Source organism: Lipotes vexillifer, unplaced genomic scaffold, assembly GCF_000442215.2.
Source record: "Lipotes vexillifer unplaced genomic scaffold, Lipotes_vexillifer_v1.1 scaffold1129, whole genome shotgun sequence".
NCBI lineage: Eukaryota > Metazoa > Chordata > Mammalia > Artiodactyla > Lipotidae > Lipotes > Lipotes vexillifer.
In genome coordinates this window covers 4,121,486-4,135,903 of record NW_006789022.1, presented here as the reverse complement: position 1 = coordinate 4,135,903, position 14,418 = coordinate 4,121,486, and the positions used below count along the sequence as shown (strand labels likewise).

The following is a 14,418-nucleotide window of genomic DNA, read 5'->3' as shown; positions in this document are numbered from 1 at the left end:
CCGGCCCTGGGGCTTGAAAAGCCACACTGTGCCACAAGGAGGTGTGGGGTGTGGAAGGGTGAGGGACAAGCCAGAAGGAACAGGCGTTGGGCTAGAATTTGAAGCATCCCTCAGGTCTCTCCTGGCTTAGAGGTTCTGAGTCTCTGAGGCCATACTTTAAAAAACCATGCAGAATGGGTACCAGCTGCATGGAAACATTCTTGAGAATGAACCCGCAGGAATGGGAGACCCAGGGAAGGTCTGCAATTTTCCTCAGTCCCACCCTCAGACTAGGGGTCGAGAGTAATTTTCTGGTTCTTCATGTACTAACTCTTGGTTCCAGCAGTTCTCGTGAATTAATGCAATATCCACAACGATGCCCGTGGTGGCTGAGGAACATTTATCTTGCAATGTTTAAACAATTTCTATTACTCCTAAATCTGTACACATAAATTTAGATGTAATGTGCATGGAGTGTGTTACCATTTCTTTACATTATCAGCTAGATGGGCATTGAACACTAGAATTGCTAAGAACATTATTTTTTCAAAAATGTTTCATAACATTTAATTAAGATTTCAAGAGATTAATAAAAATTTAGATTTGATTTTAAATGTTTTCTTAATTAGAATTTGTATTCTGCCTTTTGATTTCAATAAATATCTTTTTTTGAAAAATATTGTTAAATTTTTACATTTACTATAATTTATCATTTTCATGAAAACATATTTTATGTTTTTAGTCTTCTCAGATCTCTCCTTTTAGTAGAAAGCAAGTTAGTATTTTTTGGTGAAATGAAGGCATGAACATTTTTGTGGAATAAACCTATAATAATTTATGAATTATGTATGTATTTTATCACTCGTTCGAACAGAGCTGTTCTATCAACAGAATACCCAAACACGCCAGCCTTCAAGCATATATGAAACTTAGCTTTATACATACTCTTCAATCTTGCCACTATGGAGGTATATTTGTCAAGGTAAGAGCAGGGAACATATTTTATTTGATAGCTTGTTTGCTTGATTTTTAAACATTTAGGCATATGGTATATGTATCTCCATTTATGCTCTTGCAAATATTAGAGACAGATCTGGCTTGTTTTGTTGATATATAATTCACATACCATAAAGTCCAACCTTTTCAAGTGTACAATTCAGTAGTTTTTAGTATATTCATAAAGTTGTTCATCTACAACCACCATCTTATTCTAGAACATCACCCCCCAAAGAAACCCTGCCCCCTTAGCAGTCACTTCCTATCCTCCCCTGACCCCGAGCCCCTGGAAATCACTAAAATCTACTTTCTGTTTCTATAAATTTGCCTATTCCGGGTATTTCAGAGAAACAGAATCATGTGTGTGGGCTTTGTGTCTGGATCTTTCACTTAGTATAATGTCTTCAAGGATCATTCACGTTGTACCATGTGCCGGAATTTCACCCTTTTTAAAGGTTGAGTAACATTCTGTCATATGGATACACCATGTTGATATTCATTTATCAGCTGATAGGCATTGGATTGTTTGCACTTTTTTGGCTCTTATGAATAATGCAGCTGTGAACATTCGTGTACAATTTTTTTGTGGACATATGTTTTCAGTTCTCTTGGGTATATACCTATGAGTGGCATTGCAGGGTCCTATGGTAATCCATATTTAACTTTTTGAGGAATTGACAAACGGAAGAGGCTGCGCCATGTTTTTGCATTCCCACCAACAATGCACAGGGGTTCCGATTTCTTCGCATCCTCAGCAGCATTTGTTATTGTCTGACTTTTTGACTCTAGCCATCCTAGTGGGTGTGAAATGGATCTCATTGTGGTTTCACTTTGCATTTCCATGACGACGAATGGTGTCGAAAATCTTTCGTGTGCTTGTTAGCCATTTGCCGATCTTCTTTGGAGAAATGCTTATTCAATTCCTTTGCCTGCTTTTGAACTGGGTGATTCAGGTCTGGTTTCAATAGTTGTAAAGATACAGCAACAGTTATTACCGATCCAACACAGAAGCCTTGTGCTTCCTTCCTCACCAGCCTGTGCACGTTGGGATGCACAGACTGCCTTTTTTTTTTTTCTTTTTTGTGGCTGCCCACGTAGCTTGCAGGATCTTAGTTCCCTGACCAGGGATCGAACCTGGGCCCTCAGCAGTGAAAGCGTGGAGTCCTAACCACTGGACCACCAGGGAACTCCCCAGACTGCCTTTTAGTCTTTGCAGAGTCAGTTCCTACTGCCTAGAATTCCTTCCCTTCTTCCCTTCTCAGCAAAGTTTTTTTTTTTTTTTGTGGTACACTGGCCTCTCACTGTTGTGGCCTCTCCCGTTGCGGAGCACAGGCTCCGGATTCACAGGCTCAGCGGCCATGGCTCACGGGCCCAGCCGCTCCACGGCATGTGGGATCTTCCTGGACCGGGGCATGAACCCGTGTCCCCTGCATCGGCAGGCGGACTCCCAACCACTACGCCACCAGGGAAGCCCAGCAAAGCCTTCTTGGTAATCCTTCTCTGCTTCACAGAGTGATAACTGACCACACTGTAGTGGACCAGCGCCTCTTGTAGCCCGTGGCTAAGAACTCAGGCTCTGGAGCCAGCCTGCCTGGTTCATACCTGGACCCCCAACTCTCAGCTGTGCAAACCTGGGCAGCTAACTTCTCAGTGTCCTCCTCTGTGAGATGAGATTGCAATGCCTTCCTTACGGCCCTGTTGGAAGGACTTGCTGAGAACATACACGGAAATCCTGCTGTATATTGTGCGTGATCAGTACTTGGTGGACGTGCCCCTGGGCAGAGTACTGCCAATGACAAGACGATCACTACTTTCAGGGCAGGACTTGCTGTTTATGGATGATATGAATTGGAGGAAGCCGTTGGGGTATCTGGCTGAAAATCTCCTGCCTGTGATCCCCCCCCTGCAGGGCCCTGGGGCAGCAGCCCCAGCTTCCTGAGCCCTGGAGTCTGGAGCGAGGGCTGTGGGTCCCCCCACCTCTTCTGGCCCCAACCGTCCATCCACTCCTCCCCTCTGTGTCACCCACACCTCCTCCCTCCTTCCCGAGTGGCGTGTAAATGCTCAGGGGATGGGAGAGGCAGCTGGAAATCGACACAACGTCCCTATTTACCCTTGTTCCTTCTATATCCCAGCACCTAAATTTAGCCAGCAGAGCCTGGGCACTGGGGACCCGGTTCCTCCCCACCAAGCCCCCCACCCTCGGCAGAGGCAGGAAAATGAGCCCCAGGACAGGGTTTCTTACCCAGCACCTTCTCTCACCGCCCTGGGGGTGGGTCAGGGCCGTTGCTAAGAGGCTGGCTGCGGGCACTGGGCTCCTAGAGGGATCCTTCCTGCCGCAGCTGCCAGCTGGGCCCCCAAGTCATGACAGAGCAGAGCACCACTTGCCCACCCCCTGCTCTTCTTAATGATGGGGATGCCTGGGAGGGAGGGTCGGAGACAGCGGCTGGAGTGTTAGGGACACAGGTTTGGAGATCAGACAGCCCTGGGTTCTCAGCTTCTACTCTCCACCTGACAACTGTGTGACATTGGGCAAGTCAGCAAACCTCTCCGGGCGTGTTTCCTCATCTGAGAAATGGGGACAATCATAGGATCTCCCAAGTAATGTAGTTGTGAAATTGAAATGAGGTGATGCAAATAAAGCATGTAGCACCAAGTGGGTGCCCAACAGACTGTTTCAAAGCCCACCCCCTCCAGGAAGCCTTCCTAGCTAGTCCCATCACAGGTCCCCCCATGTTCCCCAGGGGCAGAGTGTGTCTGCTGCAGACCACGATCCCCTCCCAGGCTCCAAGACAAGTTCCACAAGGGGAGGGCTTACTTGTTGCTTCTGTGAGCCTTTAAGGTTGCAGGACAGAGTTGCTGTGAGCTACAAGTCACTGCCCTTTGGAAGAAATAGACAAAGGGGGAGCCAGCAGGTGGGACTATAAAAGTGAGTTGGGGTAGAAGGTTGGAGCTGGAGGAAGAGAGTCAGCCGAGGAAGTTGTGCCCGGCCCACTCTGTACCCCAGGGAGGTGACAGTGGCTTCACCCCGGAGCCGGGAGGCTGGGTTGTCCTGGTCGGGGTGGCAGCCTCCAGGGTCGGTCAAGGCTGGGATCGACACCCAGTTTCTGGGTCTCTGGGCCTCAGTTCCTCATCTGCAGAATGGGGCAGTAAACGCCAGCCTCCTAGAGGTGGGGAGAGGATGAAGTGGGGCAGGCGACTAGGCACCCACCCTGTGCCCCTCATGGCTGGGCCCCCCAGCGGGGTGGGAAATCTGGATGGAACCTGAATCTCCTGTTTCACCTGAGGCAGGTGTGGCCCCTCTGGGCAACTTCCCTGAGTACAGCTCTTTCTCTCACACACACACGCACGCACGCACACACACACACGCACACACAAACACTGCTTCTTGGCCACGCTGGAGCTCCTGAGCACCATTCCTCAGGGGCACAGAGGGAGGTGCTGGGGCAGCCACCCCCCTACTGCACTGGCTCCTGGTCTCCCCACACCACCAGCGCCGGCTGTTATCCCAGCTCATGTGGTACTTATTGTCTCACTGATTCATTATCCCGTGTCACCGGTGAGGAAACGGGGGCACAGAGGGGTTAAGGAATGTTCTGGAAGGACAGAACTTGGGTTCAGACCCAGGCAGTCTGGCCTCAGAGTCTGTGCTAGAAACTACTACACTCTTCCACCTCCCTGGGTGGATGAGAACTTCTCCTCTGCTGGGATGGAGTAATTAGACAGCTTTACAAAGTGAGAGGTGTCCTTTCAAGGCGTGTGCTAAGGCAGCACCTCAGGAGTTAAATTCTTCACCGGAAGTTCCCTTCACTGAGGGGTCTCATTGAGTTCGAGCTTCTCTCTTGCAATATATAATAGTAATAATCATCATAATAAACTAGCAGCTAATATTCTTCCAGCCCGTTTTATACACTGTGCACCCATCCTAAAACTTGACATGTGTTAACTCACTTAATCCTCATGACGGCCCAAAGAGGAAGGTATTGTGAATTTCCTCATTGTCTAGATGAGGAAGCTGAGGCTCAGAGAGGATGAATCACTGGGCACATCCCAGAGCTGCTGGTGGAGCCGGGATCAAACCCAGGCTTTCATTCATCCCAGCCCCTCTTAATCTCAGCCTTCTACCTTCTCCTGCCATAGCTGGTGCAAAGAACCTCTCCCTTTCCCCCTGTCCGCCCCCGTGTTGGGAAGCTGCATCCCGGCCACCAGGAGGGACCTTGCCCCAGCAGCCAGGATAGTGAGGAATGGCCCAGGCAGTCCCCACCCACACCCCCCGCGTAGGGAGGCGGGGTAGGCCTGGCCCTAGTGACAGCCCCAGGTCGTCCTGGCAGAGCCCCTGCTGGCCCACCCCGGCCTCCCGCTGCAGGCGTGGCCTGGCTGAAATCTCTGGGAGCCTCACAAGCCACTACTGAACGCAAACGTAAGTCTCAAGAGACAGAACCACCTAAGCCGCGTAGCGAGGAGGAAAACATTTCCCCAGCTGCTTCCCTTTCTCAACAGGGCTCCTGCCTGGATCCAGTAAGTGGCATGACCATAAGAGCAGCGCCCAGGCCTTTAACAACTGCTGCCTCAGTCACGTAAGGAGGTCATTCCCGTAAAGGGCTCCATTAAATCCTTAGCCAAGGGCTGTATTCTCCATCTCAGCTAAGGGGGAGAGGCCACTTGACCAGTCTTCTCAGACAGAGCTGAATACTAGAGGGGCTTCATTAAGTGGCAACTTACTGTCATCATTATTTATCATTATCATTTCATCATGACAGAGATAAGACCACACAACCCTGTCTAGTGGGAAAGGGGTTAAAAGGACCCACCCAAGCATGCCAAGGGGGCTATAACTAAAGTTTCTCTCATGTATTTACTCCTCCAACCGTGAGTGGCTCAAGCCTCTGGTGCCTCTCTGAGCATGTGACTCTCAGGCTCTCAGGGATGGGGGTCCCTGAGTCATGGCATCCAGAAGAACAGGTAGTCTGGCTTTCTCAGGATGTTGTATCTTATCTGTAATAAAAGCAGTGCGTTTCCAAGCATCTTATTGAAACTACAGGGAAGGGAGACTCTGGAAAGGGTCCAGTGCATGAAGGTTGATACCTGGAATGGAATTGTACCGTGCCTGTTGTTACTGCTTAACAGCTATAAAAACCCCTGGGGTTTTCCTTTTTCGTTTTGTTTTGTTTACGGATTTATTGCAGTGGTAGAACAATTGGGTATAAGGGTTCTCAAGGTCCACTTCTGACCTGTGCGTTGTTTAGAATTACGTTCTGCCGAACGAGACAGAAAAGCTCAAAGAAACAGAGCGTCGAACAATATAGAAGTCTCTTTTCTCCCAAGTAAACAACATTTGGACATATCTAGTCTAGGACTGATGTGGCGGCTTCACGAACATCAGAACCCAGATCACTTCCTTCTGGTTGCTCTTTGGGTCATCCTTAACACATGGCGTCTACCTCGTGATCCAAGGTGGCTGCTCCAGCTCCAGCAATCATATGAATACTCCAGCCAGTGGAAAGAAGACGCAGGAAGGGTGCAAACCTCTGTCTTTAAATAGCATTTCTTACACCCCAGTGGTAGAGCTTATTTGCGTGACCATAGCTAGCTATAAGGGAAGCTGGGAAATGTCTTTATCTCAAATGGTGATATGCCTAGCTAAAAATTATGAGGACTATGGTGAAGAAGACAGCGAGCACAGATTTGGGGGAGTAGTTAGCAGTCTCTAGCACACCATAACGTTCTTCCATTCCACCGGGGAAGGATGGCCACGTACTTTCCGGCACTGTGTTCCAGGCAGCCTGGGCTCGCTCTCAGCTTGTTCTCATGTGTTACTCTTGACTCCCCATCACAAAACCAGAGCTACTCTGAGAGCAAGATGCGGCTCCCAGAACACAGCCCTTACCCTAGCATCCAAGGCCCTTAGGCATTGGGTTTCCTCACCCGCCGCAACCCCCTGCAGCCTTCGCCCAGAGACTCTGAGCCCCCCGCGGCTCCATTTCTTGCTTAACCAGATTGTTGCCTCTGCCTGAATTCCTCCTCCCAGGCCTCCTCTGCCAGGGCGACTCCTATTCAACCCCGAAGACTCACCACGGAAATGTTGCCTTGTCATTGCAGCCTCACTGGGCCCCTCTGGAGAGAATCAGAATCCCTCTCTCCTGCCCTCCCTTGGGCTTCCGGAGCCTTCCGTCATCCCTCTATTTATAGCCTGTTCAAGTCAGGTGCCCCTGGACATGTTGCCGGGATGGAGGGAGGGGCCCCAGGCTGGGAGAGCAGGTTCTGTGACCTGCCTGGGGAAGGGCTGGGAGTTTCCAGGATGGCTCTTCTGGCCTGACAGCCCCCCTCATTCATCAGTCTATGGGGGAGACGGAGCTCCCACACCTGGAGCAGCCCCATCATGGTGCATGTGGGTGGTCGTGTGTCTCCCCAGCTTTGCCGCTTGTCCTGGGGGCTGGGCTGTGCTCATCTTCATCCCCCGGGGCCAGAGCCCAGCCCTGGGCCTGACACTGACTCCACCATTGCTGCCGGGGTGGGCTTAGATGTCTCCATGCTGGGGAGGGGGCTGACTCAGGCCTGCTCTGGGGGAGGGTTCTGGCTGGGATGCCCAGACTGGGTGAGAGGGCAGGAGCTGGCTGTAACTTTGGGGAGGCTAGGAGGCTCTCTCCCCAGACACTCGGCTTCCTTCCTGCTTTTCCTGGCTGATACAGGCCACCTGCCCTGGGTGGTAGAGAAGCATCCATGCTTCAGAAAGCCAAACAGGGAGAGAAGGGCCCCGCAGCCCCACACTCTGCCACTGTCACCTCCCCTCACCCAGCCTAGCCCCTCCTGTCAGCTCTGCACCAACTGACACTGGATCCGTTGCTCAACACCCCTCCCCAGATGACAGGCTTCTCAGCCCATCTCCGAAGGCCTCTCCCCACCCCAGTTCCCCAGTCAGCAGCATCCTCATTACTCCCATACGCTGACAAACCTGAATTCTAAGCCAGAGTGACCTGGGGCTCCTGAGCCCGCCGCGCTCCCCCTCCGCTCCCACCTCCCACTTGCACATCCACTTTCCATTAAAGATGTCGACATCAGTGTCAAGGATATCCGCCAGCTGCCAGCTGAGTGCCTCCCCTGCCCTTTCACAAGCCTCCATGCCCGCCCCTGACTGCCCGGACCGAGGGACATTTTGGGGAAGGCTCAGCCCTTTTGTCACCACCAGGGCTCACAGGCCCAGCCAACAAGGACCTTCCTGCCTGCCCTGGGCCACCTGAAGGGCTGAGTCCAGTGCACGTGCCCAGAGCCTCCCCTGAACCAGGACTGGGCTCCGGCATTTAGAAACAGACGAACCTGGCTGTATGGCCTCAAGCAAGTTACTAACCCTCTCTGAGCCTCTGACACTTGTAGCTGACCCCAATCTGGCACATGGGGCTCCCAAGGGACCCAAGGAAGGAACCAATGGGCCCTGGGGGTTTGAGACCCCTCTCTTTTCTCCCTCAGCCTTGGAAGGAGGCTCCTCCATAGGGGTTGGGTTGGGAGACGGAGGAACAGTGTGCCTTCTGATCTTGCCCCAGGAGTTGGCAGCCCAGCCCCCCCAGCTCAGAGAGCACCCATTGGGCGGGGTGGGTGAGCGGGGAGACCACACGGGCTGAAGAAAAAGGGGCTGGTGCCGACCAGGAGGAGCGGTCTGTGGCGCCTCCTAGTGGACACCGAGGGAATGTCTACCTGGGCAGAGAACACTCACCGGGCTTCTAGTCCAGCCGGGTAATGAACGGCTCTCAGCTTGGAGTCGGGGTCCAGTACTGACCCATCACTGCCAGCTCTGGCAAAGGTCACCTCTCCTCAGGGAACCTCAACATCATCCCTCAAACGGAGCTGACGATAACGATACCACTCCTGGGACAGCAGCGAGGCTTCAGCCGGGTGGCCCGGCCACCCCTCCTTGCACACAGCGATGTTTCTCAAGGTCCAGAGAGGCAGGAGCTTGCCGAGGGCCACAGCGAGCCGGTGGCCAAGCCGGGGTGAGGAGCTGGGGGCTCAGACTCCTGGTCCAGCGCTCCTTCCACTCCTGGGTGCTGTTCAGTGTGACCTTGGACTCTCCAGGCCTGTTAATTCCTCCATGTGGCTCTGGGCGTTTTCAGATCTTTTAGTGCTATTAGCATGGCTGTCCCGGGAACAAGCTTACGACTGTGTCCAATTAACCTTCCTGCCAACCATTATGGGATGTGATATCTTTTCCAGCGCTGGGAGGGATATCTCTGCTCCCATCTCCTTCCCAAAAGACAGAAGCCTCACATGAGCCCGGAGGCGGCTGTCATGTCCCTCCAGCTGGTGCCACGAGACCCCCCAAGCAAGGCCGACCTGCTCAGCCAGGCCCCAGGTGAGACCTTGCTTCTGCTGCAGGAGAGAAACTGCATGCGTCTGTTGTGGGGGTCAGAGGACAGAGGCCTCCCCAGGGGAGAAGGGAGATGTGGAAGGGGAGCCCCAGCCCCAGCCCCAGAGGACCAGTTTATTTGGTCTCTCATGAAAAGGGCCCTTCCTGAAACACACGCTCCTGAATTCCTCTACGGCGGGGCTCGGGGTGACCCCGGGGATGCGGAGGGGACTGGAGGGGAACTGAGCCCAGCCTGATGCTGTGCTTGCACAGCGGGCTCTCTTTTTTAACTTGGGTTGTGTGCTTATCTGGGGGTGGCTGGAGACTCCCCACACCCCACCCCCAGCTCCCTCATGCCGGCTCCATAATTCTGGGCCCCCAGAATCCCCTCTTTCATCCTGGGAAGGCCCTGGGGCCTCACTGAGAATCTGAAGGGGTTACGTTCATACACGTGTACGCGCTGTGGTACACCTGTACGCGCTGTGGCACACCCAGCTTTTAAGAAACACCCACAGGTGGGGCTTCCCTGGTGGTGCAGTGGTTGAGAATCCGCCTGCCAATGCAGGGGACACGGGTTCGAACCCTGGTCCGGGAAGGGCCCACATGCCGCGGAGAAACTAAGCCTGTGCACCACAACTACTGAGCCCACGTGCCGCAACTACTGAAGCCCATGCGCCTAGAGCCCGTGCTCCACAATGAGAGAAGCCACCGCAATGAGAAGCCTGCGCACCGCAACGAAGAATAGCCCCCGCTCGCGACAACTAGAGAAAGCCCCTGTGCAGCAATGAAGACCCAACGCAGCCAAAAATAAATAAATAAAATAAATAAATTTATTTAAAAAAAAAACACCCACAGGTACACAGATGCACAGACAGGCAAAGACAGAGACTGCATGATCACATGACTCTGAAAAGACTCACACACACACACACACACACACACACACACACACACAGCGTCTAAAGGATAGGGTCAGGCCCTTGGGAAGTGAGCTGAGCTAGGGGTGTTAGTGGATGGTTGGGGCGCTGTGGCAGTTACAAGCAAACAGAGCTGCGCCCCCTCCCAGGCAGAGCACCTTGCAGAGGGAGGCCCCCATGAGTGTGTGGAGCAGTGAGGGCTCACTTAGGCCTGAAGCTGGTAAACTGATCCACGCTGGGCGTCTGACAGCTCCAGGAGGCCAGGGTGGAGCCAGCCCTGGAAGCTCTCCCCCACCGGGTCCCAGCTGAACGGACTTTTACCTTCCCTGCTCAGCCCCTCACAGACCTCTTCCCCACTCATCTTTCACTGTTCTCCCAGCTTCCCCCTCCCCCAATCCCCTCCCCTCAGGTCCTTCCCCTCCTGGCTTTTGCCTAGCTGGCCCTTTACCCCTGTCCTTGACAGACACCAGCTTACCCTCCAAGGCCCAGCGCCGTGCCTCCTTCTCTGTGAAACTTTCCTGCCACCCCCTCCCTGAAGCAGGATTAATCCCTGCCTCCTGGTGCCCCAGGGCCCTTGCACAAACCTCTGCTATAGCTCCAAAGGCTTCCTGGTGTAATGCTCCGTGAACACACCTAACTCCTTGACTCTGCTGAGAGGGCTGTAATTTTTTGTATTTTGTACTAAGGGCAACGGGAGGCCGTGCGATGGTTTTAATGGAGCTGTGTATGATCGGATTTGTGATTTGGAAAGGTCACGGGGCAGCTGCCTGGCAGAAGGAGGCAGGGAGAGAGGGCCTATGGGACTTTTCATCGTCAGGGTGGGTGGCCGAGGCGGGGGAGGTGGGCAGATTCGGGGGACATTCAGGGTATAGCTTCCCTGCCACCAGGGGTCCCCAAGCCTGGCTGTGCACCCGATCCCTGGGGGAGAGTTTAAAAAATAGATTGCTAAGCTCTACCTCAGCTATACCTAAATAGGATCTCAGGAGTCAGGGACAGAATCAGTCTTTTTTTTTAAATTGTGGTAAAAAGCAAGCTACATAAAATTTACCATCTTGACCGTTTCTCAGGGTACCATTCAGTAGTGTTAAGTAAATTCACGTTGTTGTGAAACAGATCTCCAGAACTTTTTTTATCTTACAGATCTGAAACTCAACATGCATTAAACAGCTCACACACACCACCACCACCCCGCCAGCCCCTGGTGACCACCATTCCTCTTTCTGTTTCTTTGAATTTGACTACTTTAGATGCCTCATATAAGTAGAATCATGCAGTATTTGCCTTTTCGTGACTCAGACTCTGTATTTTTTCGAATCCCCAAGTAGCTCTGATCCAGGTGGCGTGCGGCCCAGAGTTTGGAAACCACTGTCCACGTTAACCAAGCTGAAAGGGGCCCTCTCCCTGTCTCTTTGCTCTTAGGAGCAAATTCAGATGCTCGTGACCTCTGACCTTCAGGGGGTGTTCCCCTTGACCTCTGGGGAGAATTGTCTCTCAGACAGGGCCCTGTAGTCTACTAAAGTCAGACCAGATAGTAACTCAATAATGACCCACATTATTATTAATTTTCATGACCTATGTTTATATAATGTTTTGGATCCTGGCTCCTCGAGTCTGGTCCCAAACCAGCAGTGACGGCATGCTTGGGGGCCGGTGAGAAATACAGGGTCTCAGGCCCAGCTTTAGGGTGTACAGAGTGGGTCGGCTGGGGGCTGGGGGAGGGACGGGTAGTCGAGAGGCTGGGGAGGTGGCCCAGGCTGAAGTGGGCTTGTCTTGTCTCTTCCACCCCATGGCCACAGTCTTGAACTTGAATAAGTTCCCCACACCAGGCTTAGCCCCTCAGTCACCTGCCTCACGGTCAGCTCTCCAGGGCCTCGGCTACAAATTCCTGGGGCTGGGCCTCCATGTGGGGCATAGTCTGTCTCCTTCGCAGCCCAGCTGTGGAATGATGCCCTGGGCCTCTTCTTTCCCTGTCCTGGCCTGACACTGACTCTTCCAGCAGGCCACCAGCTCTTGTGACGTCCCAGCAATCCCATCTGGTCTTCACAATGACCCTGAGAGGTCATGGTTGTAATAATGGCTTACTGAACACTTATTAAGCCCCAGAAACTGGGAAAAGGGCTCAGGCATTCCAGGACTCCATGAGGTTGCCACAGGGATTATCTCTACTTGGCAGACAAGGAAACCGAGGCTCAGAAAGGTGACGTGACTTGTGCAAATTCCCATCACTCAGAACTGCTAGAGTTGGGGTTTGAATTCCCATCAGTGTGTCATGTCTGAGTTCTTAAGAGGGATGCCTCTGTTCTTTCTGTCTTTTTACAGAAGGGGACTCTGAAATTCACTTCTGTAACTTGCCCAAGGTCATATGGCTGGTAAGTGCCAGATCTGGGACTTGAACTCAGGACTGTATACTCCCACACCCTGAATTCTTCACTGATGGGCCTGCTTTCTTTACCCCAGTAACATCTCCGAGTGCTGGTCTGTCCACCCCATTTCCAGCCGCATCAGACCCTTCCGCTTGGGTTGTCATGTCAATGATAACTGGCACTGGCGGACCAGGGTCCCTGGAGTCACAGCTGCAGCCCAGAATGCACGGGAGCTCAGCACTGCGAGGAGAAATGGAAAGTGACACTTCCTGGCCTCACGGCTCTGTGCCTGGGCGGGGGAGCAGATCGCGCACCTGGGCACAGGAGGTGGCAGAGCGCAGCAGCTGTCAGAGAATCAGGAGGCGGAGGGAATGGAAACCGACAGCTCACCCCCCCAGGCACCGCTGGGCACTCACCACAGCTGGGATGGAAGCTGGCAGGCCTGGGGCTGCAGAGCTCCTGCGATGGCCCCTGGCTACCCAGGCAGGAACGGACAGGGGCTTTCAGCAGGCTCCCCATAAAAATGGCAGGAGGGCTAGGGGCTACAAGCATGGATTCAAACAGCAGGTGACCCCTCACAACTAGCTCTGCAACTGCAGGCAAGTGGCTTAACCTCTCTGGGTCTCAGTGCCTCATGTATCAAACGTGGACGGTAATAGTACCTCTGGCACCGCTAAGAGCCTTAGGAGTATCAGCATATATAAGATGCCTAGCAACCAGTAAACATCATCATCCAGGTTGACCAAGTAGGAGAGAGGCAATTTACACCTGGGTGCTGTGGGGGACAGATGAATTATAAATAGCAGAAGCAAGTAGTACCTGGCATACAGCAAGCTTTTGACCAGTAATAGGTATTATTAGGAGCAGGGCAGGCTACATAATTCGCAGAACCCAGTGCAAATGAACATGTGGGGCCTCTGTTAAAAAATGATTAAGAATTTCAAGATGGGGCTTCCCTGGTGGCTCAGTGGTTTAGAGTCCGCCTACTGATGCAGGCGACACGGGTTCGTGCCCCAGTCTGGGAAGATCCCACATGCTGTGGAGCGGCTGGGCCCGTGAGCCATGGCCGCTGAGCCTGCGCGTCCGGAGCCTGTGCTCCACAGTGGGAGAGGCCACGACAGTGAGAGGCCCACGTACCGCAAAAAGAAAAGAAAAAAAAAAAAAAAGAATTTCAAGATGGTGACAGCAGACCATTAAACCAAGCTTGGGGCCCTGAGCCACTGCACAGGTTAGACGCCCGTGAAGCTGGCTCTGATCAGGAGATAGGACACCCAGGTCCTTACAGTGGCTCAGCGGTCTTTCTTCGGGAAGGTTGTCTGTCTGCTCAGTGCTGGAGCTGGATGGGGGCTTCCTTGGCTCTGCCTTCCATGGTCTCCGGATTATTCCAGGAGACCCCCTTGTGACCAGGAGCTCCTGACGACCCCCTCTCATTTAGTCAAGGCCCAGATTCACTTGTCCTGCATGAGAGGAGGGCCTTGGGGCTGCCCTGGGCTTTGAACCCTTCCTGACAGCCCCAGAGTGTTTGTGTGTTAAGGCCCTCTGAGATCATCCCTGTGCCCACCCCAAAACAGGCAGGCACCTGCCCAAGGACACACAGGGCCCAGTGGCAGGATGAGGACCCGGCCTCTGACTGTCAGCCTGGGAGTTCTTTCTCGGGGAATCAGCTCAGACACAACGGGGGGGGTCCCAGGGCTGTGGTGGGAAAAGGGGGTGCCGGGGAAGGACATTCTTCCGTGGGGGAGGGGGCAGTTTCAGGATGGGGGAGTTTCTGTTCTCTTGGCTTCTCTGCAATGGCACAAACTCCTTTTGTAATACCAGGAAAAAAATA

General features: G+C 53.0%; 1 non-coding gene across 1 annotated transcript; it reads right to left on the bottom strand.

The window, feature by feature from the left end:
• Positions 1-2,088: 2,088 nt before the first annotated feature.
• TRNAE-UUC (transfer RNA glutamic acid (anticodon UUC)) lies at positions 2,089-2,161 on the bottom strand. Its single transcript has one exon. It is a non-coding gene; the product is annotated as a tRNA-Glu (tRNA).
• Positions 2,162-14,418: the final 12,257 nt, after the last annotated feature.